The sequence below is a fragment of the Nymphalis io genome, chromosome 26 (genome assembly GCF_905147045.1).
Source record: "Nymphalis io chromosome 26, ilAglIoxx1.1, whole genome shotgun sequence".
NCBI lineage: Eukaryota > Metazoa > Arthropoda > Insecta > Lepidoptera > Nymphalidae > Nymphalis > Nymphalis io.
The window spans coordinates 6,155,998-6,177,844 of NC_065913.1; the positions used below are offsets into that span (position 1 = coordinate 6,155,998).

Consider the following 21,847-nt stretch of genomic DNA (forward strand, 5'->3'; position numbering starts at 1 on the left):
TTCGTCTGGGTAGGTACCACCCACTCATCAGATATTCTACCGCAAAACAGCAGCACAAGGAATATAACATCTTAGTTCCCAAGGTTGGTGGCGCATTGGCGATGTAAAGGATGGTTAACATTTCTTACAATGCGTCTATGGGCGTTGGTGACCACATACCATCAGGTGGTCCATATGCTCCTCCGCCTACCTATATTATAAAAAAAAAGAATAATTCCTTCCTTATAATCCTATTTAACCCCAATTAAGCTTAAAACTAATTTTAGAAGTGGGATAATAGCACAAAGGCTCAAAATTGTATGATTTCACATCGGCCCATAATTATGTTTATCATTTCATGACCGGCGATTTAACAAAACATCGTGAAGCCTGTCAAAATACTTTTAATCCCATGTTATCTAGCAATATGTAGTTTAGCAACGTCATAAAATAGAGTTTCATTCCTCAATAATAACTGTGTGTGGACGCCCGTTTTTTGGCTTTCCCAATTTATTCCGATCCGATATATCCTAACCGAATTTCCGAACCAGCAAAGCTGTTTCTCGTTCCGAAACAGACAAATCAAATCAAATAATTCTTTATTCAAATATGCTTATAAGGGCACTTTTAGATGATGTTACAGTATTGAATTAAATGTTACCTACCACCAGTTCGGAATGTATATACCGAGAGGAACCTAAAAGAAACTCAGTAGTTACACTTTATCACCCTTTTAATTACAGTACTTTTTTTTTTTTTTTATAGAATAGGAAGGTGGACGAGCATATGGGCCACCTGATGGTAAGTGGTCACCAAACGCTCTTAGACATTGGCATTGTAAGAAATGTCAACCATCGCTTACATATCCAATGCGCCACCAACCTTGGGAACTAAGATTTTATGTCCCTTGTGCCTGTAATTACACTGGCTCACTCACCCTTCAAACCGGAACATACCTATACCTTGGCTCGAAAATCATTTAAAGTCGTTGATTCTGCGCCTGAACTCTTTCCAAGACTTCCTAAACCCTTTATAGAGAGCAAGGGATTAGAGATGTTTGCGCACACACTTGTGCACTAATTTGTCCTGAGAGTTGGCTAATCTGCCTTAAGATTGGCCGCAGTGGGCAAATTCGGTTAGGAGGACATTCATCATCATCATATTTGTCTCTCAAAGTTATAAGTAAGTCTACAACAAACTACAAACTAGTAATCTTAACTAAAGTCCCGCTATTTTTTTTTTTGCTATAACATACTTGTAAGTAAGCTGACAAGGCAGTACAAAAAGAAAAGTTATTTTCGTTAATTTTACGATTACAAATAACGGAAACCAAGAGTAATTAGAAAATTGAAACTTAGGCCTCAAGTTTACAACGAACATTATTATCTCATTAAACGTAAATTTGCCATTTGATTATTAAAAATTAATTTTAGTTTACAAAGCAATGACCGAATATGAAATAAATTTTAGTTTATATACACTATCTCGCCACTAAACTAACTTTGGACAGTATGATTTAGGCATCTAAAGCAATTAAGGTATGAAATACGTCCATAAATTTTTGGTACAAACTTAACAGTTGACATTCTAGGCATAATGTAATTATATATATGCATATATTATTCGAATAGAATATTCCAAATTCAAATTATATTTTTTTAAGTGCTTATTATAAGGTGCCAATGTCTCGTTACCATCGAATGGCTAATTTGCTATCGTCTACGTATTTCAATAAAAAAAAGATTTTTCAAATTTAGATTTTGCAATATAGTATCAATTACAATTGTATATTTACAATTACTATATTAAGTAAACAGTTGTTTAGCAAGCAAAATAACAGATATTTTCAATCAGTCTGAGTGCTGTGTCAATTTTAGTTGATAGTCTATAAGATTTATTTTGATGTCTTAAATATATTGTTTCATGAAGCCCCTTTTTTATCTATATGTTGAATAAGTCGAAATTAAATTGAATTTTTTTTATTATATATTATATAAAACATTAAGTTATTATTACCAGCTCGTAAAAGAGAAGACAAAAAATCTGAATATATGTTTACAACTATTGTAAAAAAAAGACAATATACGGATCTCACTTTCACTTACAGATCGACAATGCAAACAGTATTGTCGATTCCGTGAGGAACAGCTAATAACATGACACATTAATGATACGTTCATTTGACGGGCCGTTGGCGTGGTTGGTAGATAGCCTTTCACGCCGAAGTTTGTGGGTTCGATACACACCCAGGATAGACATTTGTGAGCATGAACATGTCTGTTTGTCCTGAGTCTGTAATCATCTATGTAAGTATGTATTTACAAAATAAAAGTAGTATATGTAGTATATCAGTTGTCTGGTTTCCATAGTACGAGCTCTGCTTAGTTTGGCATCAGATGGTCATGCGTGAATAATTTTCTAGGATATTATTAGGTCATTATTATTGTTTATTGTCTTATCGTGTCAAAATTTAAACAATAATCATGTATGAAATTTCTTTTGACATTAGTTCACTTAGTAGTAGTAGTAACAGCCTGTAAATGTCCCACTGCTGGGCTAAGGCCTCCTCTCCCTTTTTTTTTTTTTGAGGAGAAGGTTTGGAGCTTATTCCACCACGCTGCTCCAATGCGGGTTGGTGGAATACACATGTGGCAGAATTTCGATGAAATTAGACACATGCAGGTTTCCTCACGATGTTTTTCTTCACCGAAAAGCACGAGATGAATTATAACAGAAATTAAGCACATGAAAATTCAGAGGTGCTTGCCCGGGTTTGAACCCACGTTCATCGGTTAAGATTCACGCGTTTTACCACTGGGCCATCTCGACTTATATAGTTCACTTACCATTTATTAAATATTTACCTAAATGTATTGTAAGAAATTAAAATTTTTATTATATTATTTATATTTTGTGTTGAAATAATTAATTTATTTAATTATAATATTGTTCTAGATATCTACTGTAGACTTTCATATCATATCTACTTTGATAGTTTTCACTCATCATCATTAAACGATTCAAAATTTAAAACCGAATAATCTCATATCATATGTGTCATGTATTTTATACGAGACATTGGCAGAATATTTTGCGCTCAAATAGCGTAGATACACGCCAGAAAAGAGAAAAAAAAATACTAATAATCATGTATATGGCGTTTGCCAATATGCTAAAAAAAACAATAAATGACTCCTGGCGGTATCTTAAAAACATCACAAATTATTTTTTTTATGATATAAATGAAAGATAATTCATATGTTAGATTTAAAGTATTATATATTGGTGTAAAAACTCATTTCTACTATTCAAACTACCCGCACGCGTAAAGCGCTGCTCTCTCAAACATTGATTCACTTATAACCAAGAGCAAGCGCGAAGCGGGCTTAGATTTAAATTGAATTCGTGCCACCCACTCATCGTATCTTCTTCTCAAAGAATCTCCTTCACATTCACAACTATTTATTTTAAAATATAAATAGTTATATATAAACATATATTTGACTTTTGTGTATGTATACTGGTGGTGTTACACACCTACAGGCATAAGGGACATAACATCTTAGTCCCCAAAGTTGGTAGCGTAAGGAATGATTAATATTAATAATTTAAGATAATAATAATACATCTTTATTCATAATAGAAAATGGACATAGTAATTATTACAATTTTGTTTGTACAATTAATTAATTCCAATTAAGTGAATATGTATAACCAAGGTTAAAAAATTATCTGAATCGAGGAGTAACAGTCCCGTTCCCCTTTTTGTATATAACAAAATTATTATGTACAACATGAACTCTATAAGACTTTTTATAACAATATTAGATTGTATAGTTAAATATCGACAATAATGTGTGTTTCAGTGTTTACGTACGTGTGTGTGTATTTCTTACAAAGTCAATATCTATGGGCAGCGGTGATAATTTACCATCAGGCAATTTTTTTTTATTTATAGAATAGGAAGGTGGACGAGCATATGGGCCACCTGATGGTAAGTGGTCACCAAACGCCCTTAGACATTGGCATTGTAAGAAATGTCAACCATCACTTATAGCCAATGCGCCACCAACCTTGGGAACTAAGATTTTATGTCCCTTGTGCCTGTAATTACACTGGCTCACTCACCCTTCAAACCGGAACACAACAATATCAAGTATTGCTGTTTTGCGGTAGAATATCTGATGAGTGGGTGGTACTTACCCAGACGAGCTTGCACAAAGCCCTACCACCAGTAAAATTTGCCCGTTCGCCTATCTACTCAATAAAAAAAAGATTCAAAATTATATATTTAAATCATAGCTATATATTTGATTATGTATCACGAATTAACTTAACAAATAAACTTTCAACTACTTTAAGTTTTTAAACATGTTCAAGATGGAACACGTGATTCTTAACCGAAGATTGCGGGTTCGAAATCACGGAATTTTTAAACCAATTTAAAATTCATCTCGTACTGAAGATAAACTTTGTAAGAACATGCTATTGTCAACAGACAATTTGCCATAGGACTATCAACCCGCATTAGTGTAGCTTGGTGGAATCGACTCTAAAGCTTCCCTCACACGCCATTATTGACTTTGATCAGCGTTGTAGAAACCAAAGTTGAGTCATGAAGTAAAAGCTTATACAAAGTCAAGCGTTCAAGCGAGTGTTCAAGAAACTTTAATACCAAGGTACCAGCAACGTTATGTTAACCTTCATACTCGACGTCTAATTTCGCCGCAAAGTCCTGACCTATATCGCTTTAAGACAAAGGCGTGTTGGATAAATTCCAACCACTTTTAAATGAGAATGAAGGCATTTCATTTTAGTGGAAATAATTTTGTTTCTCAGATACTAGGTATGCAAAGAAATCTTGTCCTTTTTGCAGGGCCTTCGCTTATGAACGCAAAACACCTCACTAAAGTTTTATCACAATCGGATGAATAATTTTGGAATGGATAGAGAACAAACGTACAAACATTATTGTTTTATTTATTTCGCTTATTATCATTTTTAACATAAATAATATATTTTCAATATTTATAGTAAAAATATTAAAAAGATATAAATGAATTAGATGCTTAATTAGATAAGCTTAAAGGCTCATTAATTTTGGCTGTTTTTTATATTGACCAACATAAAGACGCTATGATTATAAGCGACATATAGACGACCGCGAGCGACATAAATTTTGCACCAGCGTGTTTGGGGGAGGGGGTAAATATTAGGTAAAAAAAGCCTTGTAGCCTAAAACCTTCCTTGTCATTCAAGATTGCTTCGAACGAAATTTCATCAAAATCAGTGTTTTAACCATGAAAGCGTTGTACAGACAGACATTTACTTTTATGATATTAATAGTATAGATTGTAGTGGTCTTAGTTGTAAGTAGGTATTTGCAGTGTGACCGAATTCTAAACACAATATTTTTGATAGATGTATGTATTACTTAATAAATTTAGCCTTCAAGCCAAGCAAGTATTGTTGTTTAGCGGTAGAATATCTGATGAGTGAGTGGTACCTACCCAGACGGGCTTGCACAAAGCCCTACCACCAAGTATAAAAGATAAAATAAAAACGCTGCCAGTCGTCATATTTGGCCAATTTAAACAAAATTTGAAAGATTTGGTGAAAACCGTATGAACATCTGTACGTTTTTTTATTTCAAACAGACGTACAGACGCGGCGCGAAACTTTATTTTATTATACATATTGATATAATAGACCATATTATAGCGTAGTCAGAAATATAAGACCTTGAAACAGTATATTATTACAATAGTTGTTTGTGAGTCAAGTTGCGGTTTCCCTTTGTGATATCTTCACTTGAGATGAAATCTTGTAAATTCAAATCCTATATTCAGAGACGTTGGAAATCTAATCTGATTATGGAGACTTCACTATTTAGATTTCGGTACTGGACAAATAAATATTGACCATTTTGTAAATAGAAATTGCGACGCTACATGAGATAACTAAATTCATAATGTAAAATAATTACAAACAGAATACATATCAAGTCATTAAACAAAATGTTTTGACTAAATAAATATAAAAAAAATTAACAATGCATGGCTATTTATTTTAAAGCATTATAAATTCTATTTACTATAACATAATAAATAGATATTAATTATAATATGATCATTGAGATCTGTTCGGCGAGAACTCGAAACTGTTCGCAAAACATGATTATAAATCCGGCACTATACGACCTTAACTATACTGAATAAAACATAAATGTTAAACGCATAAATAAAATCTTCAAGTCAGTTTACAAGATATTTTTTTTTTTATAGAATAGGAAGGTGGACGAGCATATGGGCCACCTGATGGTAAGTGGTCACCAAACGCCCTTAGACATTGGCATTGTAAGAAATGTTAACCATCGCTTATAGCCAATGCGCCACCAACCTTGGGAACAAAGATTTTATGTCCCTTGTGCCTGTAATTACACTGGCTCACTCACCCTTCAAACCGGAACACAACAATATCAAGTATTGCTGTTTTGCGGTAGAATATCTGATGAGTGGGTGGTACCTACCCAGACGAGCTTGCACAAAGCCCTACCACCAGTACAGATTTCATGTATAAGTTTTTTTTTTTATAATATTGGCGAACAGGCAAATGACCTAGCTAATGGTAAGTCGTCACTGCCCATAGACATTGGTTTAATAAAATATATTAACCACTCCTTATGCCAATGTGCCAACAAAGTTGGGATCCAAGAAGTAGTATGCCTTGTGCCTGTAATCACACTGGTCCACTCGCCCTTCAAACCGGAACACGACGTCGTTGCTGTCAATGCATGTCTATTTCAATGCATATCTATTTATTCGTCTACTTTATGATTATTATGATGATGACTGTTTTGAAATTTACTACCTGAGCGTGATGTTATTGAAAGGGTGTTGGATTCTTCTCGATTGCCTATCCTTGGTTGTATATTGAATGACAATTGAAAAATTTACAAAAGAAACCTATATGGGTTTCATTTTATGTATCATTTTTGTATATAAATCATACATAAAACAGTGAACCCGGATGGACTTTTATTTACAGAAATCGTCAAAGAAACTAGTGATACACCTTTATTCTTGAACCTTATCTGAGTAAAATTTTAACCCATAACTACCCCACTTTTTACCCCCACTGAAATAAAACAGTTTTATAACTTAAATCAACAAAATACTATAACAGACCCAGTTTAACGTCTCTAATAAATAACTAGTGAATATTAATAAAATTTGTACCAGAAAAAGTTCTAGACATATAGGGTAACATTGCACAATCAAGATTTGAAATCAGTTACAGAAGAGCATTGCAGAAGCGGATTAAACAATAAGATTTGAAATAAATTTGGGTCCATAGACGCTAAGAGGCTCCGCGACCGGGGTAAATAAAATCTGCTTTCAAAAGGATAACGTAATCTTATTCAAGTTTTAAATTCATGAAAATAACTGAATGAATTTCAATTAATTCAGTTCAAATACGACTTCATAAAACTGGAAATTGTGTCATGTAAGCGAAATTGAAAATAATAAATGTAGGTTATGTATATAGTATAATATTTATTTAAAAAAAAAAGTAAAATAGATCAGTACACCTCCTTACCGCTTTATTTATCTCATGTTCTCAATCCAAAGGTGGTCTGGAAGAGATCGCTCTTTTAGCGATAACACCGCCTTTTGTACATTAATATGTTTGTTATTGTTTGTATTTATAACTGTATATTTCTGTAACTCTTTTGGTCTACAATAAAGCATATTCTATTCTATTCTATATTTCTTATTTTACACATTTTTTCCGACTTCGGGTTGCTATTAACAATTAAGACATTAATTAATCTAGACTTTTGTTTACATCAAAGCCTGAAATAAATACGAATAAAAAATAAAATAGTTAGTTACTGTACAAATCGTGTAAATGCGGTCGCATGGAATGGTAGCAAGAATGCTAGCAGCATTTTCCGTTTTAATCGCAATTCCGATTCTCTGGGCGAAAATCTTAATTTTAATATTGATCTGCAGATCTATGAGCTAAGCACTCAACCAACGTGTTACAAACTATTATTATTAATCACCCAAATAGGTAAATAACAATTCTAGTAACCGAGTAACTTTCGTGTAATAGATTGTTTGGAAAGCCCTCATAGCGTATAAGAATGTTTTTGTCTTTAATTATTTAGGTTCATGAGAGACTTAACACAATATTGTTTTGTTGCTAATGGCTTTTACGAGCTAAAGTAATTACTGATAGAGATATAGACCTGCAATGGTTTCTTGGTATTAAGTGAACATTGGAAATAATTAGAAAATCGTATTTATTTTTTTACTCATGTGAAATATCTTTTGGCGAATCGTATGCCGTGACGGCAGTCGGCATCGTGTTCTCTACACGTCACGCACACACAAGGGATGTGTTTGTGTGACATGTATACTCTACATACTTCGTTGCTATATGTATATTACTATTATAAATGATAAGAAAAATATATTTATTTTAGCCACAACTATTGATTTTTATTCAATTAATTACTTTATACTTTATTGTACACCACAAGGAGATTAAAAAAATAAAGAATAAACGTAGCATACAATCTTGGCGACCTTATCGCTACATAGCGATCTCTTCCAGACAACCAAAGGAGTAAGTGATAACATAGGATATGAGGTAGGCGGTGCTCTAATAAGAAATAAGATATTATTAATTTATGATTAAACAAACTAATAAATAAATGTAAATATAAAATACACATAATATATATCAATAAATAAATTATATTATCAATACATATAAAATTACAAGTATACAATATAAATTATTATTTCAATAACCATAAATGTAAATGATGATGATATCGATATATTCATCGAACGGAGCAGGGCATCCGGTGTCATTTAAAAAAAAAATGAAATTTATTCAGCCAGTAGCAATTTTTATGAAATTTGAACCGATAAGTTTCGACTTAGAAAGAAAAAAAAAATTAAGGTTACGATTCCATTATTTTCTTCCACTCGATGTAACTTGGACAATTCTTCTCGTTTTCCAACATTATCGCCCGAAAATACCTCTATCTGAATATATTACCCGGGTTACAAGTCGAGCTCAAAGTGTCGTAGTGGCTGTAAGGAATTTCAATTAAAAATGTATTCGTTTACGAGGAAAGGAGTGGACGTGAAATGAAGCAATAAGCTTTCACATTGTCTATTTCACTCAAAGGCAAATAAGAACGATTTTGCTTTTATTATATTGTTTCAATCGATAGCAGGAAGAGAAAATATTTACCCTAAATGCGTTTTATTGTGTAAAAAAAACTTTGTTGTGTTAAAAATAAACAAGTATTTTTTGTAATTATTATTTCTTGTATCAATAGGATAATACAAATAGGAATGCGCAACCGAATATAATAAAAAATGCGCTTTTTATGGTTAAATTCGCTGGAGAACTTCTTAACCAAAGTAGACAGATTCAAATCACAGCAGGAACTTGAGTTTTCTGTTATTTTGACTGTTGTATAGTTTTGTTTTTTTTTGCAAATCGATTTTTTTCCTGGAGATTTTTGCGATTTTTTTTTTGTTTTTGTTATGTATAAATACATTATTCATGGCTGGTACAATTATACTTATAATTAAATATTGAAATGTACGTACATAATACACAGCGGGAAAGGAAAAAACATTGCGAGGGAATCTGCATGTGTTAGTTGAACGGACATTTACTTTTATATAATGACTTAAATAACTTTATATTTATTGATCAATAATACACGTTAGCGTATTTGTAACACAGTTGAAGATTCCGCAGCAAAGATAGGTAACAAGTGATGGTAATATATAAGTAACAATGTGCTGAGGACCAACCAAAGTGTAGGTAAGTACATACAAGTAAAAAAAACAGTTTCAATTTAAATTATCTATAAAAGATAGATATTAGATGGATTTAAGATATGTATTAATGTATTTGAGATCTACCGTATTTAGAATAAGAGATAAGGTTATCAAAATACCGCTGAGGATACTCTAAGATAATAATGAGCTTATGAATTCGATTTTACATCCATATACATAAGGTTCGTTTTAGCATACGCTGATATGACGCAAATTCTTTCATCCATAAAAAGGAAGTGTTCTCAACCTTCGGTGAAAATTATTCTTATAGATCATACTACATACTTTATACAAGCACATTTTTGGTACATCATCAAGTAAATTAAGCCTATACAAACTATTTTTCTTGCCAATAAAGTACATAATATAATACGACCTTACTTATGAATTATATTTAAAGTCTGATTAATTAAAAAAATGTTTGTCTTCTTTCGAATGTCAAATCAATAATGAAAGAAAGAGAGAAATCAATGTTTAACTAAACAGCTGCTAAACAACGTATAGTTTAAAGCCGTCAGTAGTCATTAAGAATAATTTTAGCTATAAAGAACTGAGGACTGAGTTAAATTGATTATTTTCTTGTTGACTTACTTTACTACGTTTACTTTTTCCGACTAAACTCCTGCTCTCTATTAAAATGAATCAAGTTTCTTCTAAATAAAAAAAACATAAATTGCAATCGTCTCTTAAAGAAATTAAAATCTTCTAGACAAAGTTTAAATAAAGAATATTAAAATTAAATGAATAATAAGCATTTTGAAAGATTCGTAAATAATAAATATAATCATTTATATTTATACTTTAAACAACAAATAAAAAATAACTAATTATAGTCTCAAAAATGCAGGTAAAAAAAGTTATACTGTATATATATCATTTATATATATAATTTTTTTTAATTTCACGTGAAAATGCGTCAATCATTCTTCCCAACTCCATCGTCCTCTTTTAAATTCAGAAACTTCTCTGAACTTAAGAGCGCGCTTACAAAAACCCTTAAATATTCCAAATGGAATTTTAGCTAATTGCTAGTTATTAAAATTAACTAAAATTGCGAAAAAATCGCTTAAATTTTGGCTAAATGAAATAAATGTTATGTCATATATTACCTATATTCGAATCAGAATAAAAAAAGGCTCGTAACATTTAAGATTTGGAGATACGCCAAAATAATTTCATAAAGAAAGATAAATTGTCTTAAGGATATAAGGAAAAACGAGACTTTTTTGTTCCTCATAAATAAAGTATAACAATAAGAAAACATAGATGTTTAAGAAAATAATCAAAACATAACTTACGAAGTCTTAAATGCCTGTGTACGAATTGTTAAAGACGTATTTCTAGAGTCTGTATTTTTATTTAAATACGTCGCAATTTGATTTATAAATTTTAGAAATATTAAAATTATATCATTTAAAAAAATATATATGACATTTATATTCGTCAAACATCGACGATTTTTTATATTCTGTGAAATAAAGGACGAGGTTTTTGCCTTTTTGGCGGACTTTTTTTTTTTCTTTATAGAATAGGAAGGCGAACGAGCATATGGGCCACCTGATGGTAAGTGGTCACCAAACGCCCTTAGACATCGGCATTGTAAGAAATGTCAACCATCGCTTATAGCCAATGCGCCACCAACCTTGGGAACCATGATTTTATGTCCCTTGTGCCTGTAATTACACTGGCTCACTCACCCTTCAAACCGGAACACAACAATATCAAGTATTGCTGTTTTGCGGTAGAATATTTGATGAGTGGGTGGTACCTACCCAGACGAGCTTGCACAAAGCCCTACCACCAGTAAATTACAATTGTACGAAATTCTGACAACTGATCAAAATCAAATTGAGTAATATTATAGTTACGTTCAATATTGTTACCCTACAGATCCAGGGGTTGCGTAAAACCGTATCATAAGTTTGACAATTTCTGTAAATAAAACTCAATCGAAGTTCATTTCAAAAATGACACGTGACGTAAAATTTCCGGTAAGTTTTCCTCTTATCAAATTTCTTCACTTTCGTTATATATATACACGTTCAACAGTGTAAGAAATCAATTCAATCAATCTTACTTGAGAGTTAATAACTTACTGTTACCTTTTTTTGATGCGTGTATCCTTTAAATGTGATTATTAGTAGCTGCCCGTAAGGGCTGGTCCGGACTGGTACGGACTGGTACGGGTAAACAATGTTTTTATTTATATAATTTTTCATTTCTTCGTCTTATTTATTAATATTTTAGTTAAATAGTTTAAACAGATATGCAGTTGTAATATTATAATAAAGTATTACTGTCAATTGTTTAACTGCCTCGTTGACTGCTAGCTAATTCATAAGGTGGCAGATTTCGAGGTCCTTGATTCAAGCCCGGTGCGGTACTACGTATAATTAATCACATTATTACACGACTAGACATTTTTTAGAATATTTGGTATATATAGGTAAGTTTCATCTTACAGTTTTGGCCAAAATCCACCCAAAGCTGAATAGAGTTACTATTCACTGGTGGTACAGCTTTGTGCAAGCTCGTCTGGGTTGGTACCACCCACTCATCAGATATTCTACCGCAAAACAGCAGTACTTGTTATTGTTGTGTTCCGGTTTGAAGGGTGAGTGAGCCAGTGTAATGACAGGCAAAAGGGACATAACAATTTAGTTCCCAAGGTTGGTGGCGTATTGGTGATGTAAGCAATGTCTATGAACGTTGGTGACCACTTACCATCAGGTGGCCCATATGCTCGTCCGCCTTCCTATTCTATAAAAAAAATCACTTACGCCATCTTGAGTAGTCACATGGTCTCCATATTAAAAATTCCAAGCTATTTAAGCGTATCTATATATCGTAAGAATGTATGCTATCATTCACATGACAAGCAAATCAATCAGTTGCATGAAATTGAGGCAAGAGCAGAGATTACAGGTTAACTATTTTCAATTAAATAACTTTATCAAAATATAATTTTCAGAATGTCTTCTAATAAAGCGCTGAAAGATTTTTAATATAGCTCGCAGTTTATTGGTATCATTTTCAGACTTCTCATCAAGAAATTGCACTCTTAGTAAATTGAAGTTTTGAATTGATTAAAAAGCATTTTAATTTCGAAATTACGTCTTTTACAATAACAAAACAAAAGTAAAATAAATGTTAATCTACTAACAACTTAGTTTATTTTAAGTACTAACTACCCATCTGGCTTCGCACGGGTTGAATAAGGAAAAATGATATACATAAAATGTTTATATAATATATATAACTCGATTGGTTTACGCGACGCACGCCTGTAAAGCTCCCAGTCGGAATATTTTTTTCGTCCTTCTTCAAAAAACATCATCAGGTTTCCGTCAATTTATACAAAACCTAAATTAATTCATTTTAAGCTCATTGGTGACAACTGTATTGAAATCCGTGTTATTTCCGTTCTTTTTTTCATTTTAGTTTAAACCAATATGTTTTTTTTAATAGCGCAACATCCTATCTTTGTGAAATTTAATTTGTTTTTTTTTTTTATTTTTATCTTTGTTTATTATCATTTTAATACTTTTATAAAACTGTAATCGGCGCAAGAACACTGCATGAACTGTTTGCTTTCAAATGGGTGTACATAAAATGTTGCTAGTTTTAGCACACATTTAATAAAGATATTATTCATGTAACACCCGCTAGCAAGCCTTTAATAAATAAATAAAAATCCATTTGGAGATTATCGCGTTCAAACAGACAGACTATAATGATATCATTATAAAAAGATTTGTTATGCTTTCGATGGCACTGTAAGGATTATGTATTTAAGAATTTGAGATTCACGTCTTCTACTTTAGAGTCGAGATTTACCAGTGGTAAGAACGCGTGAATCTTAACCGATTATTGCAGGTTCAAACTCGGGCAAGGCACTGAATTTAAATGTACTAAATTTGTGTTTATTATTCTTCTCGTGATCGGCGGTAGAGAAAAATATCTTGAGCATGTGTTATATTTTGACTGCAATTCTGCCACATTGTATGGCAGTGGCGTGTATTCTCAAACCCGCATTGGAGCAGCGTGGTGGAATGAGCTCCAAAATTTCTCCTCAAAAGGGAGAGGCGGCCCTATCCAAGAATAGGGATATTTATAGGCTGCTTCTTTACTTACTTTTACTAATTCTCAAAACTTCGGAATAAGGCGTAAAATGCAACGAAATTTGCCGAATTGGGTTAAGAGTGACGGTTCCGCGCACTTTACTTATAGAATAGGAATAGAATAGGAAGGTGGACGAGCATATGGGCCACCTGATGGTAAGTGGTCACCAAACGCTCTTAGACATTGGCATTGTAAGAAATGTCAACCATCGCTTATAGCCAATGCGCCACCAACCTTGGGAACTAAGATTTTATGTCCCTTGTGCCTGTAATTACACTGGCTCACTCACCCTTCAAACCGGAACACAACAATAACAAGTATTGCTGTTTTGCGGTAGAATATCTGATGAGTGGGTGGTACCTACCCAGACGAGCTTGCACAAAGCCCTACCACCAGTTAAACAAAGCCCTACCACCAGTTACTTCTTTAAACTTATGTAAAAAATATTAAATTTGGAACATAATATTAGGTTACAAAAACTTTCTAGACTCTAGTTTTGACTGAGCGTTGATAGTCAGCTAGGAAACCATAAGAAACGATTTTTTAAGTATAGGTATACCTATTGTACTGTTTAGCCTTACCAATTAAACAATCCACATTAGAATAGAGCGATTTTTTTTTATAGAATAGGAAGGCGGACGAGCATATGGGCCACCTGATGGTAAGTGGTCACCAACGCTCTTAGACATTGGCATTGTAAGAAATGTCAACCATCGCTTACATATCCAATGCGCCACCAACCTTGGGAACTAAGATTTTATGTCCCTTGTGCCTGTAATTACACTGGCTCACTCACCCTTCAAACCGGAACACAACAATATCAAGTATTGCTGTTTTGCGGTAGAATATCTGATGAGTGGGTGGTACCTACCCAGACGAGCTTGCACAAAGCCCTACCACCAGTATATGATATGGAATACGTTTATTGGTGGTAGAGCTTTGTGCAAGCTCGTCTGGGTAGGTATCACCCACTCATCAGATGTTCTACCGCTAAACAGCAGTACTTGGTATTGTTGTGTTCCGGTTTGAAGGGTGAGTGAGCCAGTGTAATTACAGGCACAAGGGAAAGAACATCTTAGTTCCCAAGGTTGGTGGCGCATTGGTGATGTAAGCGATGGTTAACATTTCTTACAACGCCATTGTCTATGGGCGTTGGTGACCACTTACCATCAGGTGGCCCATACGCTCGTCCGCCTTCCTATTCTATAAAAAAACAATACGCTCAAAAATTCTCAAAATAAATTAGCCGTTTTAGACTAGCAGTTGAACGTTCGAAGACTTTAACTTCAATTTTTACTTTAACCTAATAGCTGTTTGTATTTGCGTGCTTAAAGTCTGATATATCAATTTATAAGTATAAAATAAGTTCAGTAATTAGTGTTCATGATACTTAGTGACACGCACGGGCCCGTGTACATTCACAATTATTATTTAAGCTACAGCCTTACTAACTTGGAATTCAGGAAGAGTATCATTTTAATCATATTTAAGTTGTTTTCGTATTGAAATTGCTATGTTACATCGTAGAATATTAATGAGTAACCGAAAACAAATAATATTATAATATTATTTCGCGTTAACTTTGCTAGAAGCTGTGATGAAATTTATTATTCTGTTAAACTTCCTTTGCTTAACCCACTTAGTAGCTGATTTAAATAAAAGTCAATCGTGTCTGATGATAATATTTTTTGGATAAGCGGCCTGCCTGTTTCAACCACGAGGACTTAACTCCGGTTTAGGAGGTAGATAAACACGAGGGATAAATAATAATATTAGTAATTCCCAAAAAACCGGATGTGTTATTATACCTGTAAAAATACAAACAGATATAATCGACATCGCTCATACTAGTTTCAAAATTATATCGTTTAGCCAGTTTCAAAATTATATCGTTGCTTCAATTACAAAAAAGGATTTAGTCTTATAATCTTAATAAAAAAAAAACTTATATATTTTGACCAAAAAAACATAAGCGGCACTACGCTGAATTTAATTAAAACTCCATCCGTAGTTTCCGCGCGCCAGACTGACAGCTATAATGTGTTTTCGGTTTGTATTTTCGCCTTTTATATTTTTGTATGTTGGTTTTTATGGAGAATCCACTAGAAGTTTTCTAGCAATATTCCATTAGAATATATCATTTTATATCCTTCCTATACTTTTATATATATTTACTTGGTATGGTACAAGCCTATCTGGGTAAGTATCACCCACTTATCACGTATTCTACCTCTAAACAGCAATATTAAGTATTATTGTTCCGGGCTGAATGAGCTTGTCTAGCTCATTTATCGTTCTGCCTACCTAATTAAAATTATATAGATAAATTATATTTATAAATATATCGTAAAGCGGCTGCATATAGCCGCTTTGCGACTCGTAATTATAAACCGCCTTTTAACTCTTATATTATTACCTGACTGCGGTCCTGGAATCAAACCCGGGTGAGGCAAATAAAAAGGTTGAGTAGTTATCCGGGGTCTGTAACGGCAGCATTTACAGTCTCGTGCCTCATAAAGCATGTATACCCGTTGGTTCTATGCCTGATCTCTTTATTGAAAAGTTTCTAAAAATTATGCTAAAACATCACGCGATTAACGGACGACCTCTACGTCCTTTGTGTCCGTACAAAGTCACTCACCCTTCAAACAAAAAAAGAAGAATTTATATTATTTAAAAAGCAATTAAAATTTACCAACCACAATAATCTATTCAAATTGAATTTTAAGTAAAAATAGCACTAAAAACATTGGTTCTATTGTTTATATTATAATGTTTGCCATTATATATATATATATATAATGGCAAACATTATAATATAAACAATATATATATATATATATATATATATATATATATATATATATATATATAAGCCGAGATGGCCCTGTGGTAAGAACGCGTGAATCTTAACCGATGATCGTGGGTTCAAACCCGGGCAAGCACCACTGAATTTTCATGTGCTTAATTTGTGATTATAATTCATCTCGTGCTTTACGGTGAAGGAAAACATCGTGAGGAAACCTGCATGTGTTTAATTTCACTGAAGTTCTGCCACATGTGAATTCTACCAACCCGCATTGGAGCAGCGTGGTGGAATAAGCTCCAAACCTTCTCCTCAAAAAGAGGAGAGGAGGCCTTTAGCCCAGCAGTGGGACATTCACAGGCTGTTACGGTTACGGTATATATATATATATTGACAAAATAGTGGTTATACTTCCATTTTTGACATTCAACTTTGAAGTATCCAAGTTTCTATGCCCATAACGGTCACAAAGGAATATTTCAACAGTTTTTTTTTTAATTTTTATTTGAATTTCATAAAAGGGAAATTTGAATACGGTTTAGATATTGCATTTTATTTTTTTTCCATATATTAAAGATACATTGACAATGATTTTGTAATTTTTTTTCACTAATCACAGCACACTTATTATATACATGTAATCTTTATGTACTGTGTGATTTGCCTTTGCAGGTATATACAACATTGACAATTAACTAGTTTTCGCCGGCGGTTTCGCACGCGTTTTATGTCCTTTCTTAATGTTCAAGTTTGCTTCATACCAAATCTTATCAAAATCGCTTTAGTGTTTTAGCCGTGACAGCGTCACAGACAGTTATTTTCGCATTTATAATATCTGCAAACCTCATTTTTAGGGTGATTAATGTGAATCATTGACTTTATAAAAAAAAAAGTCTAATCCCAAGAAACCTAATAAATCCGCCCAACAATAAATTCTACCCAAAGTCGGTCATGTGTCAAGCCGCGTCTCAACGCATCGCCAGAGTTATCTATGACCGGTCTTATGTTGATATTTAGGGCATTAAGGCATTGGATTTCAGGATGCGAATGATTCGTACATAATCAGACGACAAATTCGAAACGACCAAATAGTTCAGGCTAAGGATAAGAGCTTTCCAATTTTCAGACTTCTGGCTGCTAATCAAAATATCTGCTGATCAGAAAAACCAAATAATGTTTATAATGGTCCCATCTTGGGTTTGATCCAATGACCGAAATCTACTCCATTGCTACGAGACTACACCAAATCTCTAAATACAAAAACCCTGAGCTCATTTCCGAATAATACAACAAGAAAAGTTTTATTTGTACGTCATAATATTCGTTGAATTTAAGATGAGGTTGAGGACTCCCAAAAATTTACTTTATTTAAGGTTAGCGTTACCTTGAGTATGAGAATAAGTTATAATATGTTAGCGTGACACACTCGCTTATATTACATGTTGAGTTATGTTTATCTAGCAAACTAGAACTGTTTCCTTGTAATAACAAAATACATGAAATTTTCTTTTATTATTACAATCTAACTAACTATGTATATATATAAGTTATATTATATATGCTGAAATGTATAATCATGAAATAATTCCTGTTAATAAATTAAAAAAAAAAGTCCGCGACAGTATTTTTTATACATAAGTTTCTAGTTTAATTGTCAAAAACTATGAATCCTTATAAAAATAAATAACAAACATGTAGATAAATATTTCTCTAGCACTTTGCAATTCGAACCAGTAATTGTATGAATAATTAAATAAACGCATGATAAAGCACGCGAGTCGTATTGTACAATGCCTTAGCCTTGTAGAACTGTCCGAGCGAAACGACCGGTTGGCGAATATTCATATCTCCTTGATTAAAAAATTGCACGGGATAAAATACATATGCGAGTACGAAATCGGAACTGCTATTACATAAAGTTAGACATGCACGTATATAAACGTATATAATACACATACACGAAGTAAATTAAAACATTATTTTGTAACTAAGTGTAGGTGCATTTGCATCGATCCTTATTTTGTATTAAAAAAAACAATGGTTCAAGCGTGATTGAGCAAAAATTTTCTAGGTAGGTAAGCATTGTGCAAGCTCATCTAAGTACCAACCCCTCATCAGATATTCTACTGTTAAACAGCAATACTTTGTATTGTTGCGTTCCGGCTTGAAGGGAGAGTGGGTAAGTGTGTACAGGCACAAGGTTAGTTCCCAAGGTTGGTGGCGCATTGGCGACCTAAGGAATGGTTACACCACCAATGTCTATTGGCGATGGTGACCATTAACCATCATTAATCCACGTAGCAATAACATAAAAAAAAACATCAAAATACTATCTTTCACATATATAACACTAAATAGAAACAAGAAATCTCTTTACAATCAGCTTCCTTACAAAGGAAACCTGTGTCACGGTCCGGAAACACGCGTCGACAAACACATCTGCAACGCCTAAACAATTATTTGCCATGAACGGGAATTGAACCAATGCAGTTATCAAACTAATTATGCTGTCTACCTAGATTTATCTTATATTTTGAGCATGTCTTCCGTTGGTCTTGTTATATTTCTGATAGAGTTATATTACTTACCGTTCACCACCTGTGTTTGAACCACACACTTGCACTATCGGCGAAGAAAAACATCGTGAGGAAACCTGCATGCGTCTCTTTGAAATCTATTACAATTTTTATCCACCTATGGAGCAGTTCTAAGCCTCATAGTAGAGAACTCAGCTGAACATTTACAAAGTACTTTATTACTTTTTTTTTTAATTAACCATATTACCATATCTAGTACGTACAAATTTTATCACATAAATTTATAACAAAAGTCCCAAATTCAATTTCACATGGTTATCTATAGTTAATCGAAAAACTAAAAAAAAAAACAAACGATGTTTCACGTATTAAGATTAAAAATTGAACGTTGACACTTGAAACATTTTCCTCTTAAGCGTTTAGTAAAATAACAGACCCATTCACAAAAATAACTCGAAGAAGCGAGCGCTCGGTTAAGACCGCTAATAGCATTTTTAACGGAATTACGGCTAAGATCTACGAGTCTTTCAACCCTGCTATTAAATAGCGTTAAATATCGGGCATTAAGGGTGAAATTGGGTCGAAGCTATCACAGGAACACGCAAGATAAGCGAAACGTTAAATGTATTGATAAGACTAGGGTTGTTAACTGTTGTGTTCTATACTATCTATACTAAGATTATAAATACCAAACTGTCTCGTCTGTTACGCTTTCACGGCTCACTGAACCGATTTTGATGAAATTTGGTATGAAGCAAGCTTGAATCTTGAAGGACATTTTTTACTTTTTTACAACAATCCCTCGCCCCAAAAGCAACATCTCCCTCCTACCTAAAAAGCGGGCGAAGCCGCGGGCGAACACTAGTAGAAAATAAATAGTATAGTACAGTACAGTAACAGCCTGTTAATGTCCCACTGCTGGGCTAAGGCCTCCTCTCCCTTTTGAGGAGAAAGTTTGGAGCTTATTCCACCACGCTGCTCCAAAGCGGGTTGTTAGAATACACATGTGGCAGAATTTCAATGAAATTAGACACATGCAGGTTTTCTCACGATCTTTTCCTTCACCGTCAAGCACGATGAATGATAAACACAAAATGTGTGTGTGAAAATAAATAAACCATACAAAATAGTTCAGAACTCTATTTTTTATATTTAAACTATAAAAAATTATCTTTTTAATTATATAAAAATATTTGGCTGTCAGGGGACAACCGGCAGGTGTGACTCGTTGAAATAAATAAATATGGATTAAAATATAATAATAGTTTCATTAATAAAATAAATATATCTTACTTATAATTATAAATAGTAACCGTTTGAGGAAAACCGCCTTCACGCACTAGACGAAAAGCGCCAGTTAAGAAAAGAGAGACCTAAGCCATCCTACACATACAACTCAGCAGGCCAACTGTATTGCAATACGTGTCGTAGGGTTTTTAAAACCAAATTTGGTCTAGCGAGCCACATTAGGGTTCATGCTAGAAATAACAATTAATTTCTAGGGTCGCCGTCATCGAAATCGATGAGGAGGATTATATATATATACATATTAACGAATATATATAGCATACGTGACACGCACGCAGAAGGGAATAGAGAGCGACGGCGGCAAGTCATGAGAGCGCGTTATGCAGTTTACCGTCACGGCATGCGAGTCGATTTACCCACCTAAAAACTTTACATACACCCACCCGCTTGCATCCAGGAATCGTGCAACACAAATTCACGGAAACACGGATTGGCAGCCCTAATTAAGACAAACTTTGCCTGTGAGGTTTACCATACCGAGGTGTTGTTAAAACTTAGACAATATGACAATTTTAAGATATATATGTATATATATGCATTGTATATAGGTCAAGAAGCATAGCAGGTAATTTAAGGGGAATGTATTTAAAAGTCAAAGTAACGGTCTGTTAAATTTCCACAGCTGGGCAAGTCCACTCCAACTTTTGTGGCTACGTCAATGAGGCTTACGTGCATCCAGCGCATGTGGCAATTTTGATCCGACACACGCATATTTCTAATGAGCAATTCTTAAACGTGTTATAAACGCAAATTAGGCACATGAAAATTTAGTGAAACTTGGTTTTGAACCGACAATGTTCGTTCGGATGCATATGATTTAACCACTTAGTCATCTAAGCATGTTCATGTTCAGTATTATTTCAACAACTTCAACATCGACAAAGTTAAAAAAATTAACAGTTACGTTTCTTTACAATACAAATCAACTTTTAATAATTATATTAGTAATGGTATGATGGTAAGAACGCGTGAATCTTAACCGATGATCGCGAGTTCAAACCCGGGCAAGCACCACTGAATTTTCATAAGATTAATTTGAGATTTGTGATTATATTCATCTCGTCCTTTACGGTCAAGGAAAACATCGTGAGGAAACCTGCATGTGTCTAATTCACCGAAATTCTGCCACATGTGTATTCCACCAACCCGCATTGGAGCAGCGTGGTGGAATAAGCTCCAAGCCTTCTCCTCAAAAAGGGAGAGGCCTTAGCTCAGCATTG

The 21,847-nt window shown here is 33.5% G+C and overlaps 1 protein-coding gene across 1 annotated transcript in view; it reads right to left on the bottom strand.

The window, feature by feature from the left end:
• LOC126778443 (nephrin-like) overlaps nt 1–21,847 on the bottom strand; it is a 337,695-nt gene that overhangs the window by 55,727 nt on the left and 260,121 nt on the right. The window lies entirely within an intron of this gene.